This window comes from Bubalus kerabau, chromosome X, assembly GCF_029407905.1.
Source record: "Bubalus kerabau isolate K-KA32 ecotype Philippines breed swamp buffalo chromosome X, PCC_UOA_SB_1v2, whole genome shotgun sequence".
NCBI lineage: Eukaryota > Metazoa > Chordata > Mammalia > Artiodactyla > Bovidae > Bubalus > Bubalus kerabau.
This window is the reverse complement of record NC_073647.1, coordinates 99,712,514-99,732,567: the sequence shown is the minus strand read 5'-3', so window position 1 is coordinate 99,732,567 and position 20,054 is coordinate 99,712,514. Positions and strand designations below refer to the sequence as shown.

General features: G+C 43.4%; 1 pseudogene; it reads right to left on the bottom strand.

Moving 5' to 3' along the window:
- Nucleotides 1-13,173: 13,173 nt before the first annotated feature.
- Nucleotides 13,174-19,294, bottom strand: LOC129638648 (endogenous retrovirus group PABLB member 1 Env polyprotein-like; annotated as a pseudogene).
- Nucleotides 19,295-20,054: the final 760 nt, after the last annotated feature.

The window sequence follows — 20,054 nt, the reverse complement described above, 5'->3', positions numbered from 1 at the left end:
CTTTGCCTTTTCATTTTGATTAACTTTCTGTGATTGCGGTTTTCCTTCATGAGCCTGTGGGACTGTAGTTCTTCTTGTTTCCTCTGTTTTCCCTCTGGTGCATGAGGCTAAATTGCTGTTGTTCAGTCCCTCAGTCATGTCCAACTCTTTGCGACCCCATGGACTGCAGCATGCCAGGCTTCTGCCTTTCACCGTCTCCTGCAGTTTGCTCAAACTCATGTCCATTGAGTCGGTGATACCATCCAATCATCTCATCCTCTGTCCTCCCCTTCTCCTCCTGCCCTCAATCTTTCCCAGCATCAGGGTCTTTTCCAATGAGTCGGCTCTTCAGATCAGGTGGCCAAAGTATTGGAACTTCAGCTTCAGCATCAGTCCTTCCAATGAATACTCAGGGTTGATTTCCTTTAGGATTGACTGGTTTGATCTCCTTGCTCTCCAAAGTACTCTCAACTTCCTGATGGGAGCGACTTGCAATGGGAAGAAACAGGATGCTGCTCTAGTGGACAGGGCCGTACTCAGTAAAACTTTAACTCAGTTCTCTGTTGTGCTGATGGGTGGAGCTGTGCTCCCTCCCTTTTGGTTGTTTGTCCTGAGGTGACCCAGCCCTGGAGTCTACAGGCTCTATGGTAGGGCTGATGGTGACCTCCAAGGGGGCTTCTGTCAAGGGGCACTGCCAGGACTGCTGCTGCCAGGGCTTCAGTCCTGGTGGTGAGCCAATGCTGACCCATACCTCTGCAGGAGACCCTCCAACATTAGCAGGTAGGTCTGGTTCAGTCTCCTCTGGGGTCACTGCTCTTTTCCTGGTCCTAGTGCACACAGGATTTTGTATGTGTGCTCCAAGAGTAGAGTCTGTTTTCCCCAGTCCTGTTGAAGTATGGCAATCAAATCCTGCTGGCCTTCAGACTCAGATTCCCTGGGGATTCCTAGGCCCTTTGCAGGACCCCCAGGCTAGGAAGATGGATGTGGGGCTCACAACCTTGACAACAGTGTGAGAATTTCTTTGGTATTACTGTTTTCCAGTTTGTGAGTCACCGACCGGGTGGGTATCAGGTTTGCTTTTACTCAAGGTTGCACCCCTCCACCATCTTGGTGTGGCTTCTTCTTTGTCTTTGGACGTGGAGTATCTCTTCTGGTGGGTTCAGCATCCTCCTGTTGATGGTTGTTCTACAGCTAGTTGCAGTTGTGAGGTGCTCTCACAAGAAGAGATGTGTGTATGTCCATGTGTGCATGCATGGGTGCATATGTGTGATAGATTCAAGGGATTGGGTTTGGTAGGTAGACTGCCTGAAGAACTAGGGACAGAAGTTTGTAGCATTCATATTATAGGAGGCAGTGACCAAAACCATCCCAAAGAAAAAGAAAAATGGCAAAGTGGTTGTCTGAGGAGGCTTTACAAATAGCTGAGGAATGAAGAGAAGTGAACAGGAAGGGAGAAAGGGAAAGTTATACCTAACTGAATGCAGATTTCCAGAGAAGAGCAAAGAGAGAGATGAAGGCCTTCTTAAATGAACAATGCAATGAAATAGAGGAAAACGATAGAATAGGAAAGACTAGAGATCGCTTCAGGAAAAATGGAGATATCCAGGGGCCATTTCAACAAGGGTGGGCATGATAAAAGACAGAAACGGTAAGGACCTAACAGAAGCAGAGGCGATTAAGAAGAGGAGGCAAGAATACACAGAAGAACTATGCATAAAAGGTCTTAATGACCTGGAAAACCACGATGGTGTGGGCACTCACCTAGAGCCGGACATCCTGGAATGTGCAGTCAAGTGGATTTTAGCCAAGTGGGCATTACTACGAACAAAGCTAGTGGAGGTGACAGAATTCCAGCTTGGAGCTAATTAAAATCCTAAAAGATGGTGCTGTTAAAGCACTGCACTCAATAGGTCAGCAACTTGGGAAAACTCCGTAGTCTCTACAAGACTGGAAAAGGTCACTTTCCATTCCAATCCCAAGGAAGGGGAATGCCAAAGCATGTTTAAACTGCCATACAATTGAGCTCATTTCACTTTCTAGCAAGGTTATGCTCAAAATCCTTCAAACTTAGGCTTCCACCAAGAACTTCCAGATGTACAAACTGGGTTTCAAAGAGGCAGAGGATCCAGCGATCAGATGGCCAACCTTTGTTGGATCATGCAGAAAGCAAGGGAATTCCAGAAAAAAAAATCTGCTTCTGCTTCATTGCATACCCTAAAGTGTATGGATCACAACAAACTGTGGAACATTCTTAAAGGGATGGAGTACCAGATCGTCTTACCTGTCTCCTGAGAAACCTGTATGTGGGGTCAAGGAGCAACAGTTAGAACTGAACATGGAGCAACTCACTGGTTCAAAATTAGGAGAGGAGTGTGAAAAGATTGTATATTGTCACTCTGCTTATTTAGCTTATATGTAGATTGCATCATGCAAAAAGCCGGGCTGGGTGAATCACAAGCTGGAATCAAGATTGCTGGGGGAAATATCAACAACCTCAGATATGCAGGTGATACAACTGTAATGGCAGAGAGTGAAGAGGAACTAAAGAGCCTCTTGATAGACATTGCATAGGTGTAGCAATCAATTTTAAGTCTCTAGCAAGTTAACTTGTATCACATACAAAAACACTATGCTTCAACTTCTCCCCTACACCAACCTCCCCCAGCCAACATTTTATGTTATTGATGTCACAGTTTACATCTTTCATATATGGTGGTGTAGTGTCAGAGTTTATTTTTGGGGGCTCCAAAATCACTGCAGATGGTGGCTGCAGCCATGAAATTAAAAGACGCTTACTCCTTGGAAGGAAAGTTATGACCAACCTAGATAGCATATTCAAAAGCAGAGACATTACTTTGCCAAAAAAGGTCCGTCTAGTCAAGGCTATGGTTTTTCCTGTGGTCATGTATGGATGTGAGAGTTGGACTGTGAGGAAGGCTGAGCGCCAAAGAATTGATGCTTTTGAACTGTGGTGTTGGAGAAGACTCTTGAGAGTCCCTTGGACTGCAAGGAGATCCAACCAGTCCATTCTGAAGGAGATCAGCCCTGGGATTTCTTTGGAAGGAATGATGCTGAAGCTGAAACTCCAGTACTTTGGCCACCTCATGAGAAGAGTTGACTCATTGGAAAAGACTCTGATGCCGGGAGGGATTGGGGGCAGGAGGAGAAAGGGACGACAGAGGATGAGATGGCTGGGTGGCATCACTGACTCGATGGACGTGAGTCTGGGTGAACTCCGGGAGTTGGTGATGGACAAGGAGGCCTGGCGTGCTGCGATTCATGGGGTCGCAAAGAGTCGGACACGACTCAGCAACTGAACTGAACTGGACTGAATCCATCGACAAATTAGAGTAGATTTTCATATCTCTGATATGTTTGCCTTTTAACTTCTATACTAGAGTTTAAAGTGATTTGTGCACCAGTACTACAGTATTTGGTGGTGGTGGTGGTTAGTCACAAAGTCGTGTCCAGTGCTTTTGCAACCGTATGGACTGCAGTCCACTAGACTCCTCTGTCCATGGGCTTTTCCAGGCAAGGATACTGGAGTGGGTTGCCATGTCCTTCTCCATGGGATCTTCCCGACCCAGAGGTTGAACCCATATCTCCTGCATTAGTAAGCACATTCTTGTTTGGTGAGCCACCAGTGGAGCCCCGTTACAGTATTAGGCTTCTGAATTTGACTATATTCTTACCTCTACAGTGAGTTTTATGCTTTTTCATAAGTTGTCATGTTACTAATTAGCATCCTGTTGTTTCAGATTGAAAAACTCCCTTTTGTGTTTCTTGAAGGGCAGGTCTAGTCGTGGGGTATACGCCTGCAGTTTTTGTCTGTCTGGGAAGGGCTTTATCTCTTCTTCATCTCTGAGGAATGACTTTTCTGGGTAGAGTATTCTTATTTGGCAGTGTTTTTCTTTAGCACTTTAAATATAGCTTCCCAGTCTCTCCTGGCCTGCAAGTTTTCTGCTGAGAAACCCCAACTGCTAGCCTTATGGGCGTTCCCTTCATGGGAAGATTATTTTCCCTCTTTCTTCTTTCAAGATTTTTCTCTTGTCTTTGATTTCAGACATTCTTATTACAATATGTCTTGGAGAATATCTTTTCAGATTGAGTCTTTTGGGGGACTTATGAGATTCATAAACTTAGATGCCCAGATCTCTCCCCAGATTTGAGAAGTTCTCATCATTATTTCTTTAAATAAACTGTCTGCTCCTTTCTTCCTTTTCTCTCCTTCCAGGACTCCAGTCATGCATGGATTCTTTCTCTTAATGGTATCCAGTAATTGACTTAGGCTATCTTTACCTGTTTCTTTCTCTTTTTTTCTTTTTGATTCCTCTGGCTTGATAATTTCAGATAACCTGTCTTTGAGATCACTGGCTTTTTCTTCTGCTTGGTCGAGTCTGCTGTTGAAGTTCTCTATTGCATTCTTCAGTTCCATCATTGTACTCTTTAACTCTTGGACTTCTGTTTGGTGTTATTTCAATGGTTTTGATTTCTCTGTTGCACCTCTCATTTTGTTTATGTATTATTTTCCTCATTTCATTTAGTTTAAAAAAATCTGTGTTTTGTTTCAGTTCACTGAATTTCTTTAAGAGGATTATTCTGAATACTTTGTCAGACAGTTCATCGTTCTCCATTTCCTTAAGGTCAGATATTGGAACTTTATTCATTTCCTGTCATGTTTCCCTGATTATTTGTGATCTTTGTGTCCTCGTGTTGGTGTCTGCTCATTTGGAGATGTCGGCATCTCTTCCAGTGTTTACATGCTGGCTTTGGCAGAGAAAGTCCTTCACCAGTCACCCTGTCCAGAGATTCAGATCACTCTCTTTGCATCAGTTTCTCTTTTTGCACATGTTAAAATAGATGATTTTAGAGATTTCTACATGCTAAAATAGAAGACTAAAGACTTTGGCTAGTAAGGCCAATGTCTGGGCTTCCTCAGTAATGGTTTCTATTGAGTGTGTCTTTTTCCTGTGTTTGGAATTTGTTTTCATATATTTTGTATGTCTCCTGAGGTTCTTTTTTTCCCCTTGAAAACTGCATATTTTATATAATATATTACGGCAACCATGAAAATCATATGTCTGATCCTCAGTCCCACCCTGGTTTTTGTCACTGTTGTTGTCATAGTTCTATTTGTGTGACGATTTTCTGAAATAGTTATGTAAAGTCTGTATTCTTTGTCATATGTGGCCACGAAAGGCTCTGATGGTTAGCCAGTGGTCTGTTAACAACTGGACAGACAGAGATGAGTTCCTTAAATACCTGGAATCAATAAGTTTCCCAGTGTGCCATGGGGCTCTGTGTACCTGTTAGGACTTACCTTCAACCCTTCAGTCACAACCCTTCATTGACAATCCTGCCTTAGCTTCCACTTTCTCCTTGCAAGGAGCTTCAAGGTCAGCCTGAATAAGACAGCTTACAGTCTTTTCATGTCTTTCTTGATCACAGGCACAATCTTATGCACAGCCTTCTACATCCCCAGGAATATATGGGAGCTTATCAAAGCTCTACATGGACATATCTATTCTCTAATTTTCCTTTTAACATTTTGGTTATCCTACTGTCTTCTCCACCTGTTTATCTACTTCTGGAGGCAGTTGTGGTCCTATTGCCTCTAACAGTTTTTGACGATTGTCCCTGGGGAAAATTTGTTTCCCATCGGGTGAGCTCTGAGTCAGACCAAATAAAGACAACCTTGTGAGTGATTGTCCACCGGGGCTTCCAGGGAATCACCAGACAGGTCAAATAATAACAATTTTCTGGGAATGGGTCTTGGATGGAATTCCAGTCCTGTTCTGTTCTCTCTGGCAGCTACCAGGCTGTTGGTGTTCACTGCAGTTTCAGGCTGTTGTTTCTCAAAGTTGCCATGAAGCTGGGGACGGAATGGAAACGGGACAAGTTAAAACACCAGAAAGCTTGCAGTTTGATTGCCAGTTTTCTCATTACTTTTAAGAAATAGATAATTTCCCAGAGGTTGTTCCTCTTCTCTTTTAACCAATGTCATCTTCAATTTGGGCTTGAAAGAAGGGTAGAGGTTCTCCAGGAAAACAAGGGGGTTTGAGTAAAATATTCTTTGCACAGGGACAGACGTTTCATGGGAAAATTTGTATGCAAGAAAACCTGAGGAAGGAAATAGAACGATGTGAATTCCAAGATAAATAAAATCTGAGCCCTCTCGGAATGTGCAACAGTGAACAGAGGGGACTTTTCCTGTTTCATGCCTGTTTTACGCTCCTCTTTCTAGGCACTTCCCCCTGTATCGTCTTGACATCGGGCCTCTTTATACATTTTCTATGTAAGAGGCACCAGCTGATACTCAGGCTTGCCTCTTTGGTGTTCAAGAGGGGTGGGAGACAAATGAATAGAAAAAGAAGTTGTCTCATCTTGGAGACAGTGTCTGCCACAAACTTCAAAATAACCCGTACCTTCTGGATCTCTAGAATAATAATGACTACAAAGACAGTGGTGATGATGATAATATAAATAACAGCTAACACCTGCCTAAGTCTTCCTACTTGCCAAGGACTGTTGAAAATGTTGATTGGTATGGAAATAATATATACCCACAAGGACACTGTGGGGTAGATACTGTATTTTACCCAATGTGAAATGAGGGCCAAATACCTTTATTCCTCTCCCTATTCACAAAATTCCTGTGAATTCCAAATCATATCAAATCAGGTGTATTGTACTGGCTACTCCAGTACAACGCCACACGTTGCAGTTGCCTTTCAGAGATACGATTTTCTGAACGGGTACACAGTTATTGGTGAAACTGTGAAAGAATAAACACAATACAATGTTTCCTTGATTTACATGATCATTTCATATATAATATAGAAATGTCAGTCTATATTGAAACTGTGTAAACTGTATGATTTGCGGTTATCCACAAAATGAAGTTTGTTTCTACCTTGGGATGCATTTAAATGGCTTTTTCACTTCAACTTGTATTCAGTAAGCTATTTGACGACCATGTTATCTTCCACTTAAGGGATGTTCTGCACATCCCTGATCTTGATCACCAGTAATTCCCTCCCATCTTTTTTTTTCTTTCTTTCTTTTTTAGAGATTGGTTTGTGGTCTCCGACCTCCACTCTCTCTCATTTTTAAATTTTTTTTTGGTTTTTGGTCACACTGCACAGCAGACAGGATCTTAGTTCCCCGATCAAGGATCAAACCCGTGATCCTTGCCGTGGAAGCTCAGAGTCTTAAACACTGGACCGCTAGGGAATTTCCGCCCGCCCCACCCCACATCTATCTTTTGACATTCAAAACCACCCATACACATTTCCAAAACATGCACTAGGTTTTGGAATTATCACTCTTTTGAAAGTACTGCCCTGGACTCTGTCATCAATAACTGCAAATCATGTCAATTTCAAGCATTGCAATGTCCCAATAAATACTTCCTCTCTCCAACCCACTTCCCAAGTGCCCTGAAACTGACAGTTCGACAACCCCCAATGGGACCTACTCTCCATTAGCCCTGCAAATTTTTACTGTTCTTCACACTTTTTATGTCCTTGTTTCCCTCCTTACCCAGTTTCAGGCCTTTGATCAATTATTAAAATACCTCTCCTATGTATAAATAACCTCAAATCTCCCTCCCACCCTCCCCACCCCCCGCCGTGTCACCCACCCTCTACCTCATACCAAAGTTCCATTTCTGTCAGATCATCTCCATACCTACTTAAAACCTGCAGGTCTCCAATGCCCAGTTGAATGTAGCTAGAGAAACCGTGATGAATGGTACCATCTTAAATCCATGACCATGAATCTCAAGTGGGTCTTTAAAGTTGTCTGAAAATAGTACTACACTTTCCTAGTCCAGATCTTTCCAATCGTGGCTGAATATTAGAAAAAGATATAAGAGCTTTTAGTAATACCAATGCTCTGACTCTGTGTCTAGAAAGTCTGCATTTAATTGGTAGTACAAACCATTAACAGCTCTCCAGGTGATTCTTTTGTTTGTTTTTTGGTATTTGGTTGAAAAAAATCTTGTCTTTGTTCTGTTTCATTGAGATATATGTGACATACAGCACTATATAAATGTATAGTGTCCAGCATAATGACTTGATTTATAGATATAGTGAAATCATGATCACCACAAGTTCAGTGGTCAACTACTATTTGAGAAGGGAGCCAAGAATATTCATTGAATATTTAATGGAGTGGTCATTCTTCAATAAATGGTGCTGGGACAATTGGATATTCACATGTAAAAGAATGAAACTAGACCCCTATCTTTCTCCAGGTAATTCTACCATGAAGCTGGAGTTAAGAACCAATGCCCTAGCTCATTCATTCTCTTGCTCTCTTGGATGACCCTTTCCTACATTGTCTCTCTCCTCATACCTCTGTCATCCTCTCTCCTATCCTCATTCACTGCCACTGACTTTGTTTTCCACTTCACTAAAAACATAGAGGCAATAAGAGAAGAACGTCTACAAACTCCCACTGTCATTGCATGCCACCTGTGCTCATGATACTTGGCACTTCGTCCAGTGTTTCAAATGAACTCCAGGGCTTCTATCTAAAGCCATTTCATTCCGCTCATGCACTGGGGTCCCACTCATACTTGACAGTTTCCCAAGGAAGTTGCTTTAGAAATTCTCCCACCCACTCCCTCTCTTTCCTTCTTTTTCTCTTTCATTCTTGTCAGTAAACAGACATGCTGTAACTTCCCCCACTTACGCCCCCCAGCTGCCATACCATTTTTCTCTTCCTCTTTCTGGCAGATATCCTTCAAATGCATGTCTATTTTCACTGTCTCCAAATCCTTTCCTCCCGTTCTCACATAAACATACTCCACTCAGGCTTTCTCTGTTAATTCTCCGCTGAAACTGCTTGTATCAGGGTCACAAACGACCTCCCTGTTGCTAAATCCAATTGCTGTTTCCCTGGTCTTCATCTTACTTGACCCTCTCAGCTGCATTTGAGGCAATTGATCACTCCTTCCTCCTTGAAACTTTTTCTTCACCTGGCTTCTAGAGAACCATTTTTTTTTCCTGGTGTTCCTCCTACCTTCTCAGATTTTGCTTGTCTTCTTTATCTTGACTTCTGGATGTGGTTGGCTGTGAGCTCCATATTTAGGCTTCTTGACATCTCTAGTTACTCTCACTCCCATCGAGAGTTCATCCTGGCTAGTGACTCAGAACCCTGTCTGGAGCAGGGGTTTTTTGTTTTGCCTTTTTTTTTTTTTTTTGGATTGTGATAAAGTTATGGCCAATTATTTATTCCAGATCCTTTTCTCTGAGTAAAAAGACAGAATCTCACAAGGGAAAATGGACAGACAAATTCTTAACCTCTTTGTCTTTTCTCTATATTGCTACTATAGTTATGACATGACACATATTATTACATCATATTGCTTTATACTATATATGCTTGTGTTTTCTTTGTTTTCTTCAATTTTTTATATGGTTGGTGCTTTTGCCAATTTCCTTTTTACCCTTTCTGCTCATTTGTAAGGTTCTTAGCCTATCTCTTTTTTTAAATGTAGTTGATTTACAATATTATATTAATTTCAGGTGTATACAGAAACATTAATTCAAAAAGATACATGCATCCTAATGCTCACAGCAGCGGTGAAATTCTGCCATTTGCATCTACGTGGGTGGACCTAGGGAACATTATACTTAGTGAAATAAGTCAGAGAAAGTCAAGTACTGCATGATATCACTTATATGTGGAACCTGAAAAATAATACAAATGAACACACACACACACACACACACATGGACACACATATTCGTCCTAACTTTAACTCTACTCTTGGTGTCTTTAGGTCAGTGGTTTTCAGTGCAAGGCACTTGCACCAGCAGCATCAGCATAACCTGGGAATTTACAGTACCCATCTCAGACTCACTCACTCAGAAACTCTAAATCATAACAATCTGAGTTTTCACATAACCCACCCTCTGCATGTTGCTAATGTATACAAAATTTGTTTATGTCTCTAATTTTCAGTTACTGTCAGAAATAGAACAGTATATACTGGCTATCCTGTATGAAAGCTGAAGATTTAGTGCCTTTATCCTTCTCATATCTACCCATTTCCTGCCCTCCCTGTAAATGTTTTATGGGTTGCTATCCTCTCAGATCGAGGGACATGTTGTCATGCTGGCACGATTATCCCTATAGCAGCTTCTTCCTTGCTCACTCTTAGTCATGCTGCTGCTGCTGCTGCTGCTGCTGCTGCTGCTAAGTTGCTTCAGTCGTGTCCGACTCTGTGCGACAGGTTGAACACTTAGGTTGTTTGCTATCATTAATATTACAGGGATGCCTATTCGTGCTGTCATTCTATATTGACCAGAAGCAGAATACCTATGTATAGCTTAAATTGCTCCAGCTAGTTTATATGGTTTACTCTCCTTAACATCTCAGCACACGCCCCTGGTTGGGAGACTAGAAACTAGTCAAAAGTAGTGTTTGTAGCCCTGTGGTCATGTTTGTGGAAGAGTCTGGCCTGCTTTCCTGGTGGAATTCTCTCTGTGCTTTGTTAAGCTTCTTTACAGTGTTTCTGTTGTGGTCTTTCTTCTCTAAATATAGAGCTGTCCCCAAAGACTGAGGTTCGAAATTTACATGCCTGCAGTAAATCATACCTGGGCCAACGTTACTGACAGTTTGTATGCTGCAATTTTGACTCTGTGGAAGGGAAATCCTAACATTCTGTGAGCTCCTGTGAGAGAGTCTCTCCATCCTCAGTGTATGTACTGTGGCAATTAGAAACTTTGGGGAGGCATTGAGATGACTGCATTCACCACCCAGAATCTCTCTGCCCAGAGAAAATCACTGCAAAGATGTTACTGTATTTCATTCACTCCTTTTCTCCAGAAATGCATGCATGTATGTAGGTATATAGATATAGCTATCTATATAGGTACATATCTACATACATACACATACATACTGTATCTACACTACCTTTTGGAATAAAAAGAATTTAAAATGCTCTTTTATCATTCAATACAATGAAAAACTTAATTGTATGGATACCCAAAATCCATCAAATGTTTTAGCATAATTATTTAACTACTTCCCTAATTATTTCTACTATAACTAGTACTATAGTGAATACCCTTGTTCATAAATATTTCAAGGAATATATTTCTCTTATTAAAATAATCAAGTGGAGATGAAAGGTTTAAGATCTGTTACAACAGACTGATATGTGATTCAAATAGAGGTATGTGGCTGTATTCCATTGACATGTACCAAGGAGCAAATGAAGAGTAAGTGACAATTTAAGCAAGGTCAGAGTTTTATAGGGTAGCAAGAAAGATGTTCTTGCTGTTTTGGATTAGGAGGCAGTTTTCTTCTTTAACTGCAAGTCACAGTTGGAGGTTGTTCCTGGTTGTGTGCTGTTTGCTTGGGGTGATTGATGCAACCTCAATAAACAACAGAGCAGTATTTTCTGAGAAAAGTTTTTGCAAGCCTTGTAGCCAAAGTTTGCAAAGTGGGGGAGGTAGAAAGGACAGGAAGGAAGGAAAGGATGGGGGAAAAAAAAACGAGAGGAAAGGAAAGCAAAGGAAGGAAGAGGAAAGGAAGAAAGAAAGGGAGAAATTGGAGACCTTTCATCGTGCCTGTTTTAGTCCTTTCAGAGTCCCCTTGGCCAAGATGAATTCTTTTTCACTGCTGGACCATCTAGAAAAAGATGCAGATAGATATAGATATGGATGTGGATATGGATATAGATATAGATATAGACATAGTATAGATGTGTTCAGCCAGACTCCTCAGGAGCTAGAGTTAAAGGAACTTCTTGAGAAGAGTTGGAAGAGGCTTGTGCTTTGGCTTTTTGTTTTCCTTAATCCTGGCTTGAATCATCTGCTCGGTACTGCTGTTTTGATTAGATGTGATAAGACTGACTTAATGAGGAGTCACTAGCCCTTGAGGGGAAAAACGTGTAAGGAAGACAGCCCTACTCGGAATCTATAGGAAAAGATGTCCCATCCCTACTACCTGAAGCTGACTCAAAATGTCCCGAGAGGTAGGACAATGTCATTCAGTTATCAGATGTTTTAGTTATCTTCACAGATGTGTTAATACATCAAAAAGCCACAGTACAGGTTTCTGGGATTCCACTGGATTCCACTTGCAGCAGTTTTCAGCAGTGACAGTGCATGTTCTCCCCCTAGTGCCAGAATGATTCCAGTTGATGATGGGAGACAGCCTTTTGTCTGGGAGTTTCTGTATTTATCAAGCAAGTATGCCAATACTTTTAATGGTATCAGTGAGTGGCTCAGGTGAATTCATAGATGATGGCATGGAATACTCAGGCATTACATCCAGAAACTGTGTAATTGTGTGGTCTACAGGGTACCCCTCAGGTGATAGCTGCAGCATAAAATCCATCCCGAGCAGTGAAGAGCCCTTCAAAACTGGTGTTTTTTTCTATCAGCCTCTTCACACAATTTCTTTTCATCATCAGTGGCAATGGATGTTTTTCAGAAGGGTCTACCTGCCCCTAACCTAAGCTGTTCTTCTGGTTTAGAGGATAGCTTACGGTGAATGGTGGCAGATTCGTGATCTCCAAAGAAGATTTAGCTTCGGGACCAGGGACCAGGCTTGATCACTCAAGAGCTTTTGTGTAGCAGAGTTTTATTAAAGTATGAAAAGGGACAGAGAGAGCTTCTGATATAGACATCAGAAGGGGGACAGAGAATGCCCCCTCACTAGTCTTAGCAAGGGAGCTCTATACTTTTTAAATTGGTTATTACAGTAAATCAAAAGAATGTCTCAAAGTTGTAAAGGTCTTCCTAGATCAACTCCCATAATTTACATTTTAAGATGACAGGATTAGAACTAACAGTAGAAAGATCTTACCAGACCCACTCCCATAATGTACATTGTAAGATAACAGGATTAGTCAGAAGGTCCTCAGGAAGGAGAAACATATCCTCAAGCAGGATACATTGTTGTTATGTAATCCTTAGTACAGAGTTTAAGCTGAGTTGTTTTGTTGTACAATCATCAGCTCTAGGCTAAGGAAAAAAAATGTTTTATGAATAAAACAAACAAACACGTTTGTCCTTTTCTCCTCCTTGAGAACTCCAGACCCCTACCTCCTCTTTGAGAACACCAGATGCTCTCTCTCCTCTTTGGGGATCCCGGACTTTTACCAACCTACCTAGAAATTGACTCTCTCATTCCCCGCTTTTCTTTTAGGAGAATGATGTAGCCAAGGGAAAGGGGCGTCGTTTTTTGTTCCATAACTACTTTCTGCTGTTGAGGGGCGTCATCCCTAAATTGTTGAGGCAACATATTCTCCTAGCCCTCATATTGAGGGTCTCTGATCTAGGGGCCCCAAGTAATAGTTGAAGGAGGCTGTGGCACTCCTAGGAGCCTGGACAGCCATTTGTAACGTAAAAGCTTTCAGAGGGTTAGAAACAAATCCAGTTACACAGTTGCAGATGCAGGGAGCAAACAGTAAAAACAGAACAATTAGAATTACTACAATTAAGATAGTTTTCTACCATGGGGAGCTAGTTAACCTTTCCCAAAGTGAGGTGTCTGAAGCTTTGAGAGAATCCATAGCCTGAATCATCTTGTTCATGTGTTTAGTATGTGAGTAGCATTAGTACTCATATCTGGTATATGTGTGCAACTTTGGGTATGAATACTGGCACAAGTTCCTTCTTGTGCAGCTGTTAGAATATCTAAGGCCAATCTGTTTTGTAAAACCGCCTTTCTAATTTGTATTTGTTTAGCATTAAGGGCTGAACTAGCTTTTTGAGAATCTTGTAAAGCCTGTTGAGTTAACTTAGTCAGAGCATCAACTCGTAGCATAACATCTGTGTCCCCAGAGAGGGGATGGATATTGCAGCCAGATAATCATACCAGTGAAATACAGACCTTGCCCAGCGAGTTTTAAGCTGTGGCAGATCAGCAGGATTCTCTGGAAGCTCTGAAAATATGAAGCCACGAGTAAAAGCTAGACCTAGGGTGCACCTCCCTATCCAGCCAGGGGGAAGCCATGCCCATAGATAAGAGCCACATATCCAATAGGTCCTGTTTGGAGCAAACCAGCGTGACTGAGGGATCCAGTCCCAATGAGTTCCTGGCCAGGCAAAAAGAGGGCCTGAACTGGAATTGGAAAACACAGGAATGATTACATTGCATATTTCTTGAGGCAAAACCCCCAATTGTTTCCGATCGTTTTAATTAAGTTGTCAGCTAACCTCTGGGGATGGCTCTATTTGTTCCCAGCGTTTGGGAGCATTAGGTAGTAGGCGTCCCTTTTCAGGAGTTAGCCATATGACCTCATCCCATATTTGATAAACATTAGGTAGGAAACCATGAGATCTAGACCCATTTACTTTCTTAATGTTCAGCAAAATAGACATTAAATCAAGATGCTGTACGATCAAAGTTGAAAGTCACATTATAGCCATAGTTAAGGTACAGAGTGTTACACCAGTCCATTTTAGGATTGCTAGATGTCATCAGATTAAAGAGAGGCATCACATGTGATTGTTGTTGGTGAAGATATTTTCACAGAGTTGAAGAAAGTCTTTTCCTTGAAATGGAAAAACCCACCATGGGAACCCTTCAACTGATGAAGAGGGGAGCACTCCGCAGACCCAGCAATTAGACCGATTGTGGAATGCAGCATAAGAATGAGCCCAGGACAGAAAGGCGTTGTCTTGAGGGTCAAATGGCAGACTCGGGACGTTTGGAGTCAGCAGAAGCAGGCCCATGTCGATTGTCAGGCCCATCTGAAAAGTAAGAGGTAAAAGCATAGAGGATAAAGACGTCAAATGACATTGTTTAGTTTTGGTCAGGGTGCCACTTCTTAACTTGAGTGTGGTGCACCCAGGAATCAATTGCAGGCACCTTGACAGCTGTGGGAGAAGAAAGAATAACCTGGCAAGGGCCTTCCCAGAGGGGCTCGAGAGATTGATCTCCAGATCCCAATGTCTTTTTCAAGACCTCGGTGCCTGGTTCAGAGGCTTGTTTGACTCCGGCTGGGTCAGGAGTCACCTCCCAGAGTTTCCGTAATGTCTGTTGAAAGGCTGAAAGCTGCGTCACATAGTTAATTCTAAGGCTGATTCTAATTCTAAGGGTCTATAACAATGTCTGTGCATAAGAAGGGTCTTCCGTAGATACATTCAAAGGGGGACGGTCCTTCCTTTTTAGGGGCAGTCTGAGCCCTCATTAAAGCTATGGGTAGAAGTTTAAGCCAATCGTCCTGTGTCTCTTGAGTTAATTTACGTAGATGTCTCTTAATAATGTCATTAGCCTTTTCAACTTTTTCTGAAGATTAGGGTCTCCAGGAACAGTGTAAGTGATACTCGATTCCTAGAGCTTTCGACACCCCTTGAGTTACAGCAGCTTTAAAGGTGGAGCGTTGTTGCTCTGAACTTTAGAGTTTAAGATCCCACTTACATCATGACAAGTCAGTACAGTAAGATTTCGCCCATTCCTTAACCTCGGGCTTTAATGGATACTGCTTTTGATGTGGAAATAGGTCAGGGTCTTTGAGCTTGATAAGGACAAGAACAGTATTTTGTGCTCGATCCACAGTTCCTCCGTCAGCCCACACTTTAGGATTTACATTTTGTTCAATCAATGGGAGAGAAAGAGCAGACTCCATATTCATGACTACAGAGGCCTGGACCTTCCTCAGTCTGTCCCTCCCGAGAAGGGGTGAGGGGGACTCTGGCATGATCAGAAACTCGTGGGAAAACAGCACAGAGTCCCGGTTGCAGCTTAAAGGATGACTGAATATTTCAGTCATAGCCTTTGGCTCATCCTGACAGTCCCATTACAGTAGTGGATCAGGAGGAAAGCAGACCAGGGGCTTCAGTGAGCACAGAGAAAGTTGCCCCAGTGTCCAAAAGAAAATCGACTGATTGGCCCCCCACAGTTATTAATACCCGGTGTTCCTCGGGTGTCATTAGGACAGGAGCTTGTGTGGGGATCCCTGGGCACCTTCAGTCCTGATTGTCCTGAGAGTCTGACCCCTGGGACCTGTGCCTCTGGGGGCAGTCTCTCCTCCAGGGTGGTCCTTTACAGACCAGACAGGGAGCCAGGGGCGGCTTAGACACCTGAGAGCAACTTGGCTTGAGATGCCCCTCCTTTCCACAGTAATAGCAAGCCCATCCCTTTTCACCTGGGTTCCTCTGGACATTTTTCTCTTCAGGCTGATTCATAGCAGTTTTCATAGCCATCACTAGAGCCTGAGCCTTTTCTTTGGTTCTCTTCTGTTGTCCTTCCCCCTTCTCATATTCTCTACTGCAATATACCGTCTGAGCCAGCTGTAACAGTGTTTTAAAGACTGATTTGGCCCAAACGCCTGTGTTTGTGACTTACAGCAGATATCTGGAGCCGACTGGGTGACTGAGTGAGAAATCTATCTTTTAAGATCATTTCTCCTCTGCACATTTGGGATCAATGTCAGTAAACTTGTGGAGAGCCTCCTGTAGCCTATCTAGGAATTTACCAGGAGTTTCCTTCTCTACCTGTTCTATGTCAGCCAACTTAGCATAATTTAGTGGCTTCGTTCGAGCTCTCTTAAGCCCCTCAATAAAGCAATTGTCAAAGAGGGTCTGCTCCTGTCTCCCTTCCTCTTTGTGATAATCCCAGTCTGGCTCTGCTATGGGAACTGCTTGGCTCCCTGTAGGGAGGAGGGCTAGTTCGTGTTCCCTCTTTCCCCTTGTCTCACGTTCAAGCCATTCATCTCCAAAAATAGTAACTTCCCCCAAAACTCAAGCTCTCGAGTCACGAGTCAGCGTCTGTCCCAAGACATACATTACATCTCTCCAAGTAAGCTCATAAAGTAAAGTGAGTCCTGTAAAGGCTTCTATGTACTTTTCTGGATCCTCTAGTCTCCCAGATCTCTCTTTATCCGTTGTACCTCTGGGTAAGAAAAGGGCTTATGGATTTTTATGGATTGGTTATTTTTCCCAGTGGGGGCCTCCTGCAGAGGCAGTAAGTTGTGTGGCTGTTCCTCAGCCCCTCTAGCTACGCCTCACATACCTTCCGAGGGATAGATTAGAGAAACCTGCTTTTTCTCATCCTCATCCTCTTTCTCGTATTTTACCTTAGTTTTGGTTATCTGCACCTTCTCTACTTTGACTGTCTGAGTTCCCATTGAAACCAGAGTAGTCTGAGGCTGCATTGGAACTGGGGTTGTTTGAACTTCTATCGAGACTGAGGCAACCCTTCCTGGAGGGGTGCCTTGACCCTCAGCTTGCTCAGTTGTGAGCCCCGGATACAGAAGCAGAGGCAGAGTAAGAGGATAGGAGGGAGCTGAAGGCTTTACACCCAAATCTGTACCCTTAGGACTTAAGTCTGGTATATCTCACAGAGAGAAAAAGGGGAACACATATGGCACTTCTACCCATTTCCCTTGTTTTCTACAGAACCGGTCTAGTTGTAAAACAATATCGTAGTTAAGAGACCCTTCAACTGGCCACCCTTGTCTGCCACCCTCCAATGGATATTGTGGCCATGCAGATTTGCAAAGGAAAGTCAGGTGTGTCTTCTTTATGCTCTGGGGGTCAAACTTACCCCAGGTTTTCAGGACACAATCCAAGGGTATGGGTCTGGAACTTTGAGAGTGGAGGAGGAAATGGCAACCTACTCCAGTATTCTTCCCTGGAGAATCCCAGGGACAGAGGAGCCTGGTGGGCTGCCGTCTGTGGGGTCACACAGAGTCAGACACCACTGAAGCGACTTAGCAGCAGCAGCAGCATCGGTAAGAGAGAAAAAAGCGGCAACCAGCGCCTTTGCTTCTTTCCATCGGAGGTGTCCCTCCCTGCTCTAGATGGGGGTGGAGACAGACTTTCCACCGAAGCTTTTCCTTCCCTAGACGGACTTAGTCTGTCACTTGCTGACTCAGGCGCCTTCCCTTCAGCCCGCTCATTCTACCATCGAGGCAAGGGGGAGATGCACCAGGGGTAGACCTGATGGCATCCCAAATTGATTTCTAGTTCCATACCACCACGACCTTTGTTTGATTCGTGCTTTTCCTCTGATGCCACCTGGGCTGTAACAGAGTAGTTTCCTGGAATGTTTCCCAAGCTGGGACTGCTAGGGGAAGCATCCGTCTTACGAGTGCCTGTGCACATTCCTGAGTACAGTCCTGACCACAGTAGAAGCGGTGAGTTATAAAGGGACAAACAACAATCAATACGTCCCTTCTCTGTGTCACCACACTAGTGTATGTGACAGCAAAAGAGGTGGTAGAGGGTCGGCCCGTGAGGAAAAAGTGACTTTTGTCCTCAAGCTATTAGGGCCAATCCTTCCAGCTCATTTTCACAGATTCCACAAAAGGAATATCTAAGGAGTTGAGACAGAAGGCACTGGAGAGCTTTCTCTGGTCTGCTAAGAGCTAGCACTACCAAAGGAAGAAGCCCATTGTACTTCCAGTCTGGAATTCCTGACCTATGTTCTTAGAAACCTCATGCTCTCTAGCAGCACTTCCATCCATGTAGTTCAGAGGCACAGGTATGGCAAGGACTCGCTTTTAGGACTCTGGCCCCCTATGGAAGCAGTCAAGAGAGAGACGCCGCTGAAGCTAGAGCTTCACCTAGTTCCCAAAGGTGCTGCTGGAGCTAGAGTTCCACCTCGTTCCTGAACGTGCTCCTAGCAAGTCTGGGTTCCCCATGACTACCAAGCTTGGGGTCTAAGTAAAAGTACACAGTAATGGCATGGATCACAAGTCCCTTGAAAGTCTAAGATCTGACGGATTAGGTTAGTAGTTCTAACTCCCCATGCAATTACGAAATGGTGGAAGAGACCAGGAAAAGGTGACCAAGGAAGGAAAGTTCAGCCCACGTGCTTTGCCCTTTTCTGGCCACTCCCCTCGCAGGGACGTTGGGTGTCTCTTGGCATTGGCAGGTCGGTATAAACTCCCAACAAGGCTCCCTTTTGGGGGGCTGCCTCAGGCATTACGAGGCACCATGAAACTGCAGAGCAGGGCTCAGTGCTCATTTCATACTCATTTCGGTACGTCTCTTTCCTTCTACATTCACACAGACAGGCACGCCATAGAGTTAGTAAAGTAAAGCAGAAAGCGTGTATACTGAGAAAGCAGAGACTAGAGCTCTGAGTGTTTTTACCTTGTCCTGAAGATCCTGGACGAAGCCCCAAGATGTTAGCTTACAGTGAACGGTATCAGATTCATGATCTCCAAAGAAGAAGATTTAGCTTTGGGACCAGGGACCAAGCTTGATCACTCAAGAGCTTTTGTGTAGCAGAGTTTTATCAAAGTATGAAAAGGGACAGAGAAAGCTTCTGACATAGACATCAGAAGGGAGACAGAGAATGCCCCCTCACTAGTCTTAGCAAGGGAGCTCTATACTTTTTTATTTGGTTATTGCAGTAAATCAGAAGAATGACTCAAGGTTGTAAAGGTCTTCCTAGACCAACTCCCATAATTTACATTTTAAGATGACAGGATTAGAACTAACAGTAGAAAGATCTTACCAGACCTACTCCCATAATATACATTGTAAGATAACAATAAGACAGTCAGAAGGTCCTCAAGAAGGAGAAACATGTCCTCAAGTGGGATACATTGTTGTTATGTAATCCTTAGTACAGAGTTTTAGCTGAGTTGTTTTGTTGTATTATCGTCAGCTCTGGGCTGAAAGGAAATAATGTTTTATGTGACTAAGACAAAGGAGTGTCAGCTCAGTTCAGTTCAGTTCAGTCGCTCAGTCGTGTGCGACTCTTTGAGACCCCATGAATCACAGCACGCCAGGTCTCCCTGTCCACCACCAACACCCGGAGTTCACTCAGACTCACGTCCATCGAGTCAGTGATGCCATCCAGTCATCTCATCCTCTGTCGTCCCCTTCTCCTCCTGCCCCCAACCCCTCCCAGCAGCAGAGTCTTTTCCAATGAGTCAACTCTTCGCATGAGGTGGCCAAAGTACTGGAGTTTTAGCTTTAGCATCATTCCTTCCAAAGTAATCCCAGGGCTGATCTCCTTCAGAATGGACTGGTTGGATCTCTTTGTGGTCCAAGGGACTCTCAAGAGTCTTCTCCAACACCACAGTTCAAAAGCATCAATTCTTCGGCGCTCAGCCTTCTTTACAGTCCAACTCTCACATCCATACA